This window comes from Podarcis filfolensis, assembly GCF_964270895.1.
Source record: "Podarcis filfolensis genome assembly, chromosome: 4".
Lineage (NCBI taxonomy): Eukaryota > Metazoa > Chordata > Lepidosauria > Squamata > Lacertidae > Podarcis > Podarcis filfolensis.
The window spans coordinates 92,842,501-92,856,441 of NC_139607.1; the positions used below are offsets into that span (position 1 = coordinate 92,842,501).

The window sequence follows — 13,941 nt, forward strand, 5'->3', positions numbered from 1 at the left end:
CTAGCACTCCCATCGGTTGCCATGGCGACAGCCTCTCCCGGGCTAAGGCTCTTGTCTTTTCTCAGAGACGCTAGCGCAGCTGTGAGGTGATAAGACGCCTTGTCTTTGTTTTTCTCCCCGCCTGCAGCTTTCCCACGTCGTTGCTGGGAACCTGCCCTGGGAACCTGCTTTGTTGACATTCCACACCAGCCGGTGTCCTTGGCAGCCTGGGCCTCTAGCGGATGCTTCCCAGCGCTGTTGGACGTTGCCTCAAAGCACAAACAACTTTCGAAGCCTTTCGCTTTCTCAGAGCTCTTGGAATGGCCTGCCTGGCCTGCCCCCCCACTGCCTTTTGGGGTGCAGCCTGCGCTCTCTTCCACAGCTCTCAGCTGCTCTCCAGCACACAGAGGCGTCGAAGCAGAGAAGCAGCTTCCCGGAACAGCCCCCTCTGGGCTTGGTGCTCTCTTTGGGCATTTTCTAGCCCCCTCTGATGTGGCTCCCACTCCGGCCTGGGGCTTGCTCCCTTGGCCCTCGGCTTCCTCCCGGCCCCTGGCTCCTGCTGAGCCTTCGCACAGGCTCCTCAGCACCTGCCAAGCGGCCTCAGCCGATTTAACGCCCTCCAGGTGGGGCAACAGCAAAGCGTCCACACTTGCTTTCAGCAGGCAAAGCTTTCTCTGCTCTCTCTCACTCAGCAGAGCATCAGCATGCATGGGTGGGGCTGGCTCCTTCTGGGCTAAACTCCAGAGCCCTGTGGCCACAAACCACCCCCTTGCTCCTCTTGACCAGGCCTCCCAGTTGGCCCCTTTCAGCCTCTCACCGGGGTAGCTCTCTTGGCTCTGCTGTGCCTGTGCAGCAGCCATTCTTCCTCCCTCCCCGGGGGCTTCAGCGTACTCACAAGTTTGCCAGCATGCCGGACCTCCGAAGCAGCCGTTCCTTCTGGCTCTTGGCTCTGCTCTCCGGCATCTCCCTTCTGCCCTTTCCTGGCAGGAGATTTACAGCAAACCGACGCTGGTAATTTCCTCCCTTCTCACACTTATCAGGAAACGCGACACGTCCATAACCTCTTGCATAAATCAAACCCCTGCGTCCAGTCACACTTCCCTGCGTCGCTCTGCTGGAAGTTGACGCGGCAGGGGAGCAGAGCTGCAGCGGTCCCGTCCGTGTGAGATGAGGGATAAATCAAGTCCAAAGACAGCTCAGTTCTTATCTCTAGAAGCGTTTATTTACAAAGCAATAAAACCGTCCGAAACTTCAGACATTCTCTTCCGTGCTCCAGGAGCACACACGCAGCTTCTGCTGCTCACCGAGAAGTGAAACTGAGTGAGGAAACAGAAAGACTTTGTGCGTCACTTCTCTGCGACAAGCCCCTCCTTCTGCTCCCCCTCCTTCTCTTCTCAGACACAGGACACACCGGAGTACTGACCCTGTCAGTTCCAAACTCCACAATTACTTCCCTTGATCTAGATGCTATACTCCTATTGATGCAGCCCAGAATTGCATTGGCTTTTTTAGCTGCCACGTCACACTGTTGGCTCATGTCAAGTTTGTGGTCAACCAAGACTCCTAGATCCTTTTCACATGTACTGCTCTCAAGCCAGGTGTCACCCATCTTGTATTTGTGCCTCTCATTTTTTTTTGCCCAAGTGCAATACTTTACATTTCTCCCTGTTAAAATTCATCTTGTTTGTTTTGGCCCAGTTCTCTAATCTGTCAAGGTCGTTTTGAAGTGTGATCCTGTCCTCTGGGGTGTTAGCCACCCCTCCCAGTTTGGTGTCATCTGCAAATTTGATCAGGATGCCCTTGAGTCCATCATCCAAGTCATTGATAAAGATGTTGAATAAGACTGGGCCCAAGACAGAACCCTGTGGCACCCCACTAGTCACTCTTCTCCAGGATGAAGAGGAACCATTGATGAGCACCCTTTGGGTTCAGTCAGTCAGCCAGTTACAAATCCACTGAGTGGTAGCATAGTCAAGACCGCATTTTACCAGCTTTTTTACAAGAATATCATGGGGCACCTTGTCAAATGCCTTGCTGAAATCAAGGTAGGCTACATCCACTGCATTCCCTTCATCTACCAGGCTTGTAATCCTGACATGGTTGTTGTGAGCAGAGCCAAGGTATGAAGCAGGGACATTAAGAGGTGTGGCTGGGAAAGGTGTGTGGTCTTTGTAGAGCCCAAAGGACCGGAGCCAGGAGTTTGGAGGGGCACTTTCAGCCCCTAAGCCCCTGGTATAACTATTGTTCTTTCTCCCTGACATATTTGTATGAAGACAAATGTGAAACAGCTTTTAAAATAGCTCTCTCAGTAGCTTTCCTCTTCATCTTAGTCATGCTTTCATACACACACACACAAACACACACCAAAAATAATGCTTTTTTGGGTGGTGGTAAAATTCAATTTTAACACAGAAAGCTGGTTGAGGGTTTGCACTGACAATTGTACATTGCTTCATGGTTATGATGACCTCAGTCCCTTTTCTTTTTTCTTTTTTTAATGTTTAAAATTTTTATTTTTTTACCAACAACCAAAACACAAACAGTGAAACCCCCCAGGTGACTGATACATTGGGTATACATAATAACATATTCATATCAACCATATGTACAATTTTATATACGTTAACACTCCTGCATCCACAAGGTTTATTTAACTTTTAACATTTTAATTGCCCCAAATTGTTCGAACCTACCCAAAGAATTCAATATCTTCTCAATCCAATCCTCCTCTTTCTCACTGACCTTAAACCCTTTCATTCTGTGTGTCTTCACAGTTAGATATTCTAAAATTATAATATTATTCAGTCTTTTTCCTCCATTGGTTCACCCCAAGCTCTTCTGCATTTTTCAACCCTTTTCTGTTTTCTAATTCTCTTTTTTTGGAACATAGGAAGCCGCTGTTTACCAAATCAGGCCACTGGTCCATCTAGCTCAGTATTGTCTACTTCAGGATTTCAGACAGGAGAGTCCTGATCTGCGAGCAAACTTGGGAATGTTGGAGCAGGTTGGTCTGTTAGTTTCTGTTTGCCACTGAGCAGTGCTTTGGAGTCACAAGACTCTGTTTACATTCCACACATTCCAGAGACAGTCCAGGCTGTTGGAAGTCTCACGGGAGATGGGAGACGGATGTGACGTACTGGTTTTCTGTTCCTTTGTTGTTCAGTTGCTCTCTGCTTTCATAGAGAGAGGATGTTTCTTTTCTGTCTGCGTAGCGAGAAATAAACCTCTTTAGCCATGTAGCCATAAATTTCATCACTTCCGTGTGCTGCTTTGATTCTCTGCTGGGTAGGAATGTGCCTGAGGCCTCATCAAAGGCTCAGGTCGTTAATCACGTCGGGAGGCGATTCCGGAAGATGAGCTTTATCAGCTTGGCCGAGCGGAGATCCCGACATTGTCTGCTGCAAAATGCAGGCCAAACAAAATCTTCATCCTTCCCTATCCCATGATGAATGGCAACCTCCAAGGATATATTTTCAAGAATAAATAAACCGAAGGAGAGACATGGAACCCCATGTCTCATTTAGCTTGGCTTTCAACCTCAACATTGCAATAGGAAAGTTTATTACCCAGTTGCATAGCTCGTTCAGTTACATAGCTCGTTCGGTCAGTCTGTCATTTTTCCCATTTTAAGTTCAGCCCTCTACATTTCCACATCACATTGGGCTCTTTTTAAAAAGAATTTATTCTGAAAATTCACCAGCATTTTCATGCAAATTTCCCCTAATCTACACATTCGCACACAAGCTTGCCACTTATACACATACAATGCAATTTTATGTTATTTTCACTAGTATCTAGTATATATATTCACTATATCACAGCATATGTCTTTTTGTACACATTCATTGACTGCAATTTAGCACTGCAAAATTCGCAATTTAGTACTGCAAAATTAGGATAAGAGCAAATTTCAAGTGAGGGCTGAGAAGGATGAAGTGTGAATGGCACAGGTTCCCCATTAAATGGATCGGGTTGCTTCCCTTCCTTTCCCTTCCCTTCCCTACATTTAATGCAATTCTGTTGAAATATCTCAAATCACGTACAGACTGCAGCCATCATTTGATTCACTGCAGGGTTGAAACAGGCATCACATGATCATTCCTCTTGGATCTTTCCTTCTTATCAGATTGGCCACTTTCCCAGCAATGGGAGCAAAGCTGAAAGATGGCAAGCCTCTGACATACACTGGCAACCAGCCATTACATAGCAGCCTGCCTAGTCCTTAGGCTTGCTCCAGCTCAATTAATTTTAACCATCCATTCGCCTTCCGTTCAGCTCTAGCTGAGCTTCTTGTTTGCTGAGAAACACCACCACCCTCGCTAGTTTGCATGTTCATCAACCACCGAAGGTGTTGCTTGTCTATCGTTTCCTTATTTGATCACCTTTAACTTTGAGACACACTCTCCCTGCTCCGTTGACACAATTTCACACTTCGTAAAGCACCTGACAGCGTAGCCGTTTTAAACACTCTTACAATAAATCCAGCCTGGTATTAACGTGAGCGAGGGAGATCTGAGCTCTACGAGCAGTGAACACGACACTAACATTTTGGAAGGAAGGTTCCCGTTCTTATCGAGCTCCACAAAATGCACTTGATTTGTTCCGAGGCTTGACATTTATATGAAAGCTTCCAGATATCAGACTCTAGCTCCTATCGGAACCAGACTCTGTGGGACTGGTAGGGTGGAAGACAAAGAGACCAGTGAGAGAGGTGCAAACAGGCTCTGCACTTGCCTCCTGGTGACCCAGCAACCAATGGGAGTTGGTGAGTTGATCAGCCAATCTGGAGAGAAAGAGTAGAATTGAAGTTAGATGCTGACAGATAGGGAATGTCCGAGAAGAGGTCAGACAGGGATTGCCCATGGGTTAGGCAGGGACCTGGGATTAGAAGAACTGGATGGGTAGAAGGGGACCTCTGGCTATCTGAGCCGACTTAGGCAGGATTAATCTGTCAATGGGGTCAGAGAGTGAATTGTCTCAGTTAGAGATGGGTCAGAAGCAGTTTTACCTACCTGTGAAGAAGGTTAGGCTTCTAGATGGGGATGGAAGTGCTTTACAGGTAGTGTAAGATAATAGGTATCCTCGAAAGAGTTTCTCTGTCCAATGAAGGGTTTAAAGCTTGATCATAAGCTTTGTTTGTTTGAAGCAGTGTTGTGCTTCCCAAAAGTAACCACTAAGCCAGGGGTCAGCAAACTTTTTCATCCACTGTCCCTCAGATCTTGTGGGGGGCTGGACTATATTTTGAAAAATATAAATACTCTGCAAGCCGGTCCCACAGCTACCTCTCGACCTGGAGGAGGAATGCACTCTGCACATGCTCAGGAGCACATCTCAGTGCCACCTGCTCCCCGGTGTTGTTGATGAGCAGCAACCACTCCTTTGGCCCGTCTCCACGGAGCTCCCAGGAGGCATGCACCACACGTTGCGGCCCATTCGAGGCCAGGTCAGCCGGCAGGCCACGCACGCAGAGCGCTGGGCAGGTAGTGGTCAGCTTGCCCTCCAGCTGCTCCAGCGTGGCCGCCGAGTGCGCCACCAGCAGCAGTGCCAAGCTGTGCACCAGTTGTGGGGCCAGCAGGCGTGCCAAGCTCCGGCGGAATTCCTGCGAAGTGCCCGTCACGATGCCCATGGCATGGCCCAGACGTGCCGCCCGCCCGCTGGCCTCTCTGTCCATGGCCATGCTGGGTTTACCTCAGCGTGTGGGCAGCAAGGCTTCGGATTGGCTGCAGGAACTTCATGCAGCCAATCCAAAGCTGCGCCAGCATTGCCACATGCCCAGAAGCCGTGCCAGAGTTGTGGAAGTCAGTCCTGGCGTGGTGAGGCGTCCACAGCGAGCGGGGACTGACTGAGTGGGTGGCAGGGTCCGCAGGCCGGATTTACAAGCCTGGGGGGCTGCATCCGACCCCCAAGTCTTAGTTTGCCAACCCCTGCACTAAGCTATAACTTCATTAGTTCCTCTGGGTGAGGGTTAAGCGGCCACAAATCCCCATTCACCTAATTATAATATTTTGTTGCTGGTAAAAAACATAAATGCTACAACAATCAGTACATTCAAAATGTCTGCTGTGGGAATACAGGAAGAGATGTGTCTTATAACACACCAATAATAATGATTGTGTTGTCCAGCACCCATGTTAAGTGCCTGTTTTAAACATGGCAGCCTCTTTTCCTTTTCCTTCCTGGGAGGTTTTTAAGTAATGGTTGGATGGCCATCTGCCATGGATGCTTTAGTTGGGATTCCTGCATTGCAGGGGGTTGGACTAGATGACCCTCAGGGTCTCTCCCTACTCTACAATTCTATGATTCAGACTGTAGTGGGATGTCCCCCCCCCAATAGGTGTATTCTGCAACATGTCATTGACGCAATAATAGTGCATTAGTCATGGATTTATATTCTGGACGTCATTCTATGTCACTAGCTGTTCCATGATTCTTCCCCAATGCTACCACATCAATGCCATCTGGCATCTTGTGTTGTATCACAACAAAACCAAGTCAAAAAAGTCTGGAACATTTGTGCTATGAAAGTTGTGGAATTTCTGCAGGAAGCTACAGGACAGGCACCAAAATCTCTGTCCTGAAACGTTTGCGGCTGTAAGTAATATTGAAAGCAGGATCATCTTTAACCTTTCCCTGTAGCAACAGGAACACAAAAAACCAAGCATACAGAATAGAAAGGATGCCTGAAGTGGCTCTGAACCTTACTTGCATCTGAGTAGACATACAGAGGATTATTTCACTTACATTTTCCCTCCCTGTACCTTTTCCAGCTGGAATGGATTTTGGGTGATGTTTTAAGATGTATATGTCATACACACTTGAATGTCTTCAATGGATTTTTAATGTAATCTTTCTATATGGTTATGCTTCAGCTGTGCTTCTGAATCTATAAAATGTGGTGACTAATCTATCTGGAAGGGAAAGATGGGGTTTGTGAAATAGGTTTGCGTTTTTATTTGCAGCATTTTCTTTATGCCGGAATAACATTAGTAGAGTGAGTTGGAATTGCGTGAGGCGTTGGTCTCAAATGAACCAGCAGCTGGATAAATAAAATCTATGTGTCACTGCGTCACAGTTCCGGTGGTGCTGATAAAGAACTGACAAATGTCTTATAGATCCTTGAGGCCATCGTCTTTCACCAGCTAGTTTGCTCAACTGCATTTTGAAGAGATCATATAAAGTAAATTGCCCCCCCCCCCCTTTGTGGCTTGCTGAAAGAGAGAAAAGCTCTGGTACTTTCAGCCGGCTATCATAGAATTATAGAGTTTTGGAGAGACATGCTTGGATTCCATACTTTGGGTAACCCTTGTGTCCAATGATTTGACTCAAACGTTTTAGGCCAATTATTGTCCGTGAAAGCAAAATCATATCATGCTTGATGTGTTGAGCTTTGGGCTGTGGACAGCCACCTGTTTTAGTAAAGAAGCGAGGTCATTAAGAAAAAGAAAAAGATCAACTCTGCATCCCCAAATGGAAACCAGAGTTAGAGGTCATACATTTTCTCTTATTGTGGAATAATCAGGAGCTCACCAAGTTAGTGGCTAAATATCTTTATCTGGTTTTTTGTCGTCAAAACACATTGCAGATGTCTGATCTCCCTGGAGACCTAGAGATGTAATGTTAGACTGCTCTGCCTCTTTCATTTGACAAATGTTTTGTGTCACCGGGAAGGCGGTAATTCTGTATTGATTTGCTATGGAAGATTGTATGTGGTGCCAATAAAAGGTTTCGTGATAATGATGATGATGATTTGACTCAAATCAAAGAACATAAGAAGAATATGGGACAGCTGCATATTTCTGCATTGCAGGGGTTTGGATTGGATGATCTTCAGGGTCCCATCCACCTCTACAATTCTATGACTCTATGATTCTCTAACTCTGCTGGATCAGATCAATGCCCCCTTTTTTCCAGCATCATGTTCTTACAGCAGCCAAACTGATGCTCATGAGAAGCCTACAAACAAAACCTTAGTGCAACAATACTGCACTCTGTGCAGAGGAAGGCAACCAAGATGACCAAAGGTCTGGAAACCAAGTCTTATGAGGATCAGTTGAGGGAGCTGGATATGTTTAGCCTGTATAAGGGGAGACTAAGAGGAGATCCTAGATAGCATCTTAAAAAGCAGAGACATCACCTTGCCGACAAAGGTCCATATAGTTAAAGCTATGGTTTTCCCAGTAGTGATGTATGGAAGTGAGAGATGGACCATAAAGAAGGCTGACCGCTGAAGAATTGATGCTTTTGAATTATGGTGCTGGAGGAGACTTGAGAGTCCCATGGACTGCAAGAAGATCAAACCTATCCATTCTGTAGGAAACCAGCCCTGAGTGCTCACTGGAAGGACAGACCCTGAAGCTGAGGCTCCCTGGAAAAGACCCTGGTGTTGGGAAAAATTGAGGGCACAAGGAGAAGGGGACGACAGAGGACGACAGAGGACAAGATGGTTGGACAGCGTTCTCCAAGCTACTAACATGAGTTTGACCAAACTGCGGGAGGCAGTGGAAGACAGGAGTGCCTGGCGTGCTCTGGTCCGTGGGATCATGAAGAGTTGGACACGCCTAAACGACTAAACAACAATAAAGAGGAGATATGATAGCCATCTTCAAATATCTGAAGGGCTGTCACATGGAAGATGGAACAAGTTTGCTTTCTCCTGCTCTGAAGGGTAGAAAGGTTGGAACTGACCAGAGGAGTTTGCTGAACTAGTTGGACAAGTTTCATTGCCATTGGTTTTATTTACACATATATGCAACCTGAGTATGTGATGGAGGGGCCCATAGCATGAACACTCCAAAAGATCTTATTTTCTCTTGTTCCGAAGGGTAAGACCTCAACCAACGACTTCAAGTTAGAAGAAAGGAGATTCTGGCTAAACATCAGGAAGAGCTTTCTGAGGGTAAGAGCTGTTAGACAGTGGAACGGTCTCCCTCAAGAGGTTGTGGACTCTCCTTCCTTGGAGGTTTTTAAGCAGAGGTCAAATAGCCATCTGCCATGAAGACTTTAGTGAGATTCCTGCATTGGGGTCCCTTCCAACTCTACAATTCTATGATTCTTCCCAGCAACTGGTATTCAGAGGCATACTGCTTTTGACAGTAGTGGAAGAACATAACCATTGGCTTCATATATACGTGTCGGCAAGAATTCTTGTTTATATATGGGTTCAGAGGGCAGAAGTACTCAGCAACTAGAAATTATCAGAAATGCTGTCCTTGAGGTGCATGTTCAGGCAGATGCACCAAGGAGCAAAACAGCAACCATTATTACATCTATAACACAGCCTGGAGCATAGGTGACTTTAAGAGGAAACAAGAAAGAGAGAAAGAAAGAGAGATATACAGCTAGTAGGACAGGAAGTGGGCTTCTTCAAGGAGTACAGACATCCCAGTGACTTCAGTTGCATCACCTTAAGGCTTAAACTTCCTCGAAAGACTTCACATGGCAAACAGCGACATTGGAATGCAATGGAGTTATTCTTAAGCATAACACACCGTACACACTTGAATGCATTGAATGGATTTTTAATGTATTCCCTCTGCGCCGAGAGCCGGCATGGCAAAATGAAGCTTGAAGCACAATTTGGGTTGTTTGTCACAAACAAGTTGTGTAAGATGGGAGGGTGAAAAGAAAGAAAAGAAAAAGTTCTGCCCTTCTTTCCCCTCTGTATCCTTGTCACTGACAATCACCTTGGGTCAGGAGACAATTTCAGATGTCTTTCCCCTCTACTGAGAATGGCTCCTTCGCCCCCAGCAGCGGTGGAATATATTGAATTTATAGGGCGACATTCACACTGCATGTCTGCTAAAACCCAGGCACTTGTAATTTAAGGGGAAGTCATTTATTCTCCAGCGAGTCCTCTGTCAGAGCGTTTTGCGAAAGCTTTCAAAGTCGTCATTTAAACAGGGCATCCATCACATGACGCCAGGCTCCTTAGCCAAGCAAAGATTTTCACACCGCTGCGCCTGGGATGTAAACAAAGATCATGCATTTGATTTTTATATCGATCACTTTGAGGGAGGCTAAAAGCATCGCGCGAGACAAAGGGGACTCTCCAGATCCAAACAGCCTGCCAAGCTTGGTTTACTTCTTCCTCTATCAGGCACGGGCTCTTTCCCCCTCTCTCTTTCTCTCCTTCAATTTCCAGAACCTTCTATCTGATTGCAATTCTTTTCTTCTTTTCTTTTCTTGTCCTCATACCCTTTTTGTGGTGATTAATGACAGGCCAGCATTGGGAGGTTGCTTGATACTGCTTGACTGAACTAAACAGAGAGGACAAACAATCTCTTTCTGGGGTTCGTGCGTCCTGGTAAAACACTGTTCTTGCAATCTCTGGAAGGTCAGCCGAATTTGAAAGGAGGAAAACGAGTGTCTCTGGCAAAGGGGTGTGGGGTGGGGAAGTCACGTAAATACAACATCCAGCCGACATATCATGGGAAGGCATCTGTTTGTACAGTGGTACCTCAGGTTAAGAACTTAAGATTTTTTTCTGGAGGTCCATTCTTAACCTGGAACTGTTCTTAACATGAGGTACCACTTTAGCTAATGGGGCCTCCCGCTGTGCCACCGGAGCACGATTTCTGTTCTCATGCTGAAGCAAAGTTCTTAACCCGAGGTACTATTTCTGGGTTAGAGGAGTCTGTAACCTGAAGCGTCTGTAACCTGAAGCGTCTGTAACTCAAGGTACCACTGTACTCCATGTCATGTTGTTGTTTAGTCATTTAGTCGCATCCGACTCTTTGTGACCCCCTGGACCAGAGCACGCCAGGCACTCCTGTCTTCCACTGCCTCCCACAGTTTGGTGAGACTCATGTTAGTAGCTTCAAGAACACTGTCCAACCATCTTGTCCTCTGTCGTCCCCTTCTCCATGTGCTCTTCTTCTTTCCCAACATCAGGGTCTTTTCCAGGGAGTCTTCTCTTCTCATGAGGTGGCCAAAGTATGGGAGCCTCAGCTTCAGGATCTGTCCTTCCAGTGAGCACTCAGGGCTGATTTCCTTAAGAACGGATAGGTTTGATCTTCTTGCAGTCCATGGGACTCTCAAGAGTCTCCTCCAGCCATGTCATATTATACTCAAAATTCCTTTCCATTCTGTTTCCATATAGAATCATAGAATAGTAGAGTTGGAAGGGATCCCCCGAGGGGATCTATTAATCAGCTCCTATTAATCCTCTATTTCCACCCCCATTCTCGCAAAATGCGTATTTAAATTGTATTTATTTATTCACTGCACTTATACAACCCCTTTCTCCCCAAGGACCTCGATGTGGCATGCATAGTTCTCCTGCTCTCTCATTTAACCATTCAGCCAGGAACCAACCAGTCCCAAAAAGAGGATACAGGGGGGTTGGGACCAGAGAGGGGGGACTTAGGCTGGATCCTAAGCCCATTCAGCTGAGTCACATGATCTGGGAACCTGGCATAGCCTCCCTCCCCCATCTTAGGCTGAGCAGCAATAGCAGCCATGCTGCTCAACAGAGTTTGGATTCAGTGTAACTTCGCACTTGCTTTCTTTTATGCCAGTTTAAGATTGCTCCCCGAGTCAGATCCACTTACAGCAAATGTTTCTTATGGCTATCTCTCCTATGAGTTAAAGCAGTACCTAAACACAGTTCGGCAAACATTAGGAAAAGACGTTTCAGGTTTTTGGAAATAATTGCTCTCCGTTTCCTTCTCTCTCTCTCTCGTTTCATGTGATGTGGCTTCAGGGAGAAAAATCCGAGTTTCCAATAATCACTGGCATGTTGAACCAAATCTCTCCCCGGTTCCTGCTTTGTATATCTTAGCTCTTGTCTCCTGCAAGGCATCAGATAGGATCTTTCATCAGGTGTTGCAAATTGGATGGACTAGTGCCTAAATCACACCCAGCAGGGTGTTCATTCCAAAGATACAGTATTGCATATCACTGCTGAAAGCATATCTTCATACAGAATGTAAGGATTTCAATAAAATGCCAAAAAAAGAGAGAAAGAATCAGAATAAATTAATTTGACAGATTGTGCTACAGAGCCGGACAACCAGATCCTATCAGATTTGGCATTGTGCTCTTCTCAGAGTCGCTGCATCCCAAAGTATCCCTAAGATTATACAATGGTTACATTTTGGTGATGCATGGGACTGCCTAGGGAGATTGCTTGGAAAGTTTCAATCAGCTCAGATTATACCTGCAAGGTGGCTGATAAAAATCAGAGGAATGATAACTTCCCTGGCTATCCACTTTTTAATTTTTTTTCTGGGCACAATTTAAATTCAAAACACAATTTTGTTTTGTCCCCCAAAGCTCTAAATTGCCTGGTGCTGGGATACCTGAAGGACCACTTTCTTTCATATAAACCTGTCCAGTTTAAGATCTGAGAGTTGTATCCCAAGGCTGCATGTATGGAGATTTAGTCACACAGTGGGACTTCTCCTTCCCCTCCTCAAATTTTGAGGTTGAACATGGGTAGCTTGCAGGAGAGAGAAGAGGAGGAAGTTTCATTTCACAAAGTCTGCCATGGAATGACAAACTCAGATACTAACCCAAATACCTCCACCTTCCCATTTGCCTCCTTTGTGCGCAGGAGCGTAGCGTGGGTTGTCAGCACCCGGGGCAAGGCAAGTAATTTGCGCCCCCTAACCCATGGATTTGCGCCCCCTAACCCGTGGATTTGCGCCCCCTAACCCTAACCCCCAGATGTTGCGCCCGGTGCGGCCAGCCCCCCCTGCACCCCCACGCTACGCCACTGTTTGTGGGCACCCCGCCATCTCTGGTCATCCTTCTCCTGGTTACTACTATAATCCTGCTCTGATAAGTTTTGATTATAAGATAAAATACTTCTGGCTTACATGGGCATTTCATCTAAATAAACTGATTTGATCCTGCATTGCAGGGGCTTGGACTAGAGATGTTTTGGGATCCCTTCCAACCCTTCTTTAAAAAAAATAAAAATCTGTTTTTTCTCTTCTTGTAGTTGTGGCTGCATCTTGTAAGACATCTCAGAAATCTTTGGTGATTTGGTGGGCTATCAAAATTGTAAATAATAATTTTAATAAATATTAAAATTTCACCCTGCCCCCCATTTATCAAATGCAATTACAGTGGAACCTTGGTTTTCGAACATAATCATTCTGGAAGTCCGTTCAACTTCTGAAATGTTCAAAAACCGAGGATCAAAGGGCTGGCTGCAAAGTCAATGGGGGGTGTCAGGGAACTGCCATCGGCTCAGGGGTGAGAGGGGGAAAGCAGGATGGATTACAGAGAGCCCCCAAAGATCGTGGGAAGCAGCTCCTCCTCAGCAGAGGAGAGTAACCATGCCTCCAGGGGAGAGAGGCTTCAGGGCTCGGAGGAGGCGAGGCGGTGCCAGGACACCTTGCCTGGGCAAAGCGGGGAGGAGAGAGGTCCTCCGTCACCCACACCCTCCTTGCGCAGTAAGCTTTTGCGCCGAGAGGGGAGGCGCAGACTGGGTGTCAAGAAACTACTTTGCTGGGGAAGGTTTAAGGACCGCCCACTCTCAGATTCTGCCAGTGAATGAGCCAGCCACGGGAGAGTGGCGCTCCGGACAGATAAGTTTATTTTGGCATCAAAAGCAAGGCTTCACATCCGAGCAGGGAGGCATTTGCCTGCTTGCTCTCGAGCAACCCCTTGGTATCCTTACAGGGGAAAAAATGAAAAATGTACCTCGGAAGTCGTTTGACTTCCAAGGTGCATTTGAAAACCGAAGCATTCACTTCTGGGTTTTTGGCATTCGGCTTCTGAAACGTTTGGCAGCTGAGACGTTCGAAAATAGAGGTTTGACTGTACTGTATATGTCTGTGTGTCAAATTGTTTTTACGTTTTAATTTTTTCTTTGTTCCTTTGGGCACTTGTATACAAATACCTAGCATAAAATATAGTCATGCAGATAACTAGTAAGTAATATAAATAAACTGCTGTCAAATATCATTCGTTGGAACTGATGGTTTGACAACTGATGACAGTGCCAAGAAAAGA

At 46.2% G+C, this 13,941-nt stretch overlaps 1 long non-coding RNA gene across 1 annotated transcript in view; it reads left to right on the forward strand.

The window, feature by feature from the left end:
• Nucleotides 1-13,941, forward strand: part of LOC310761001 — a 50,689-nt gene that overhangs the window by 6,776 nt on the left and 29,972 nt on the right. Inside the window, exon 2 of the long non-coding RNA XR_014547169.1 lies at nt 2,874-2,983. This is a non-coding gene — a long non-coding RNA (uncharacterized lncRNA). The remainder of the gene's footprint in view (nt 1-2,873; nt 2,984-13,941) is intronic.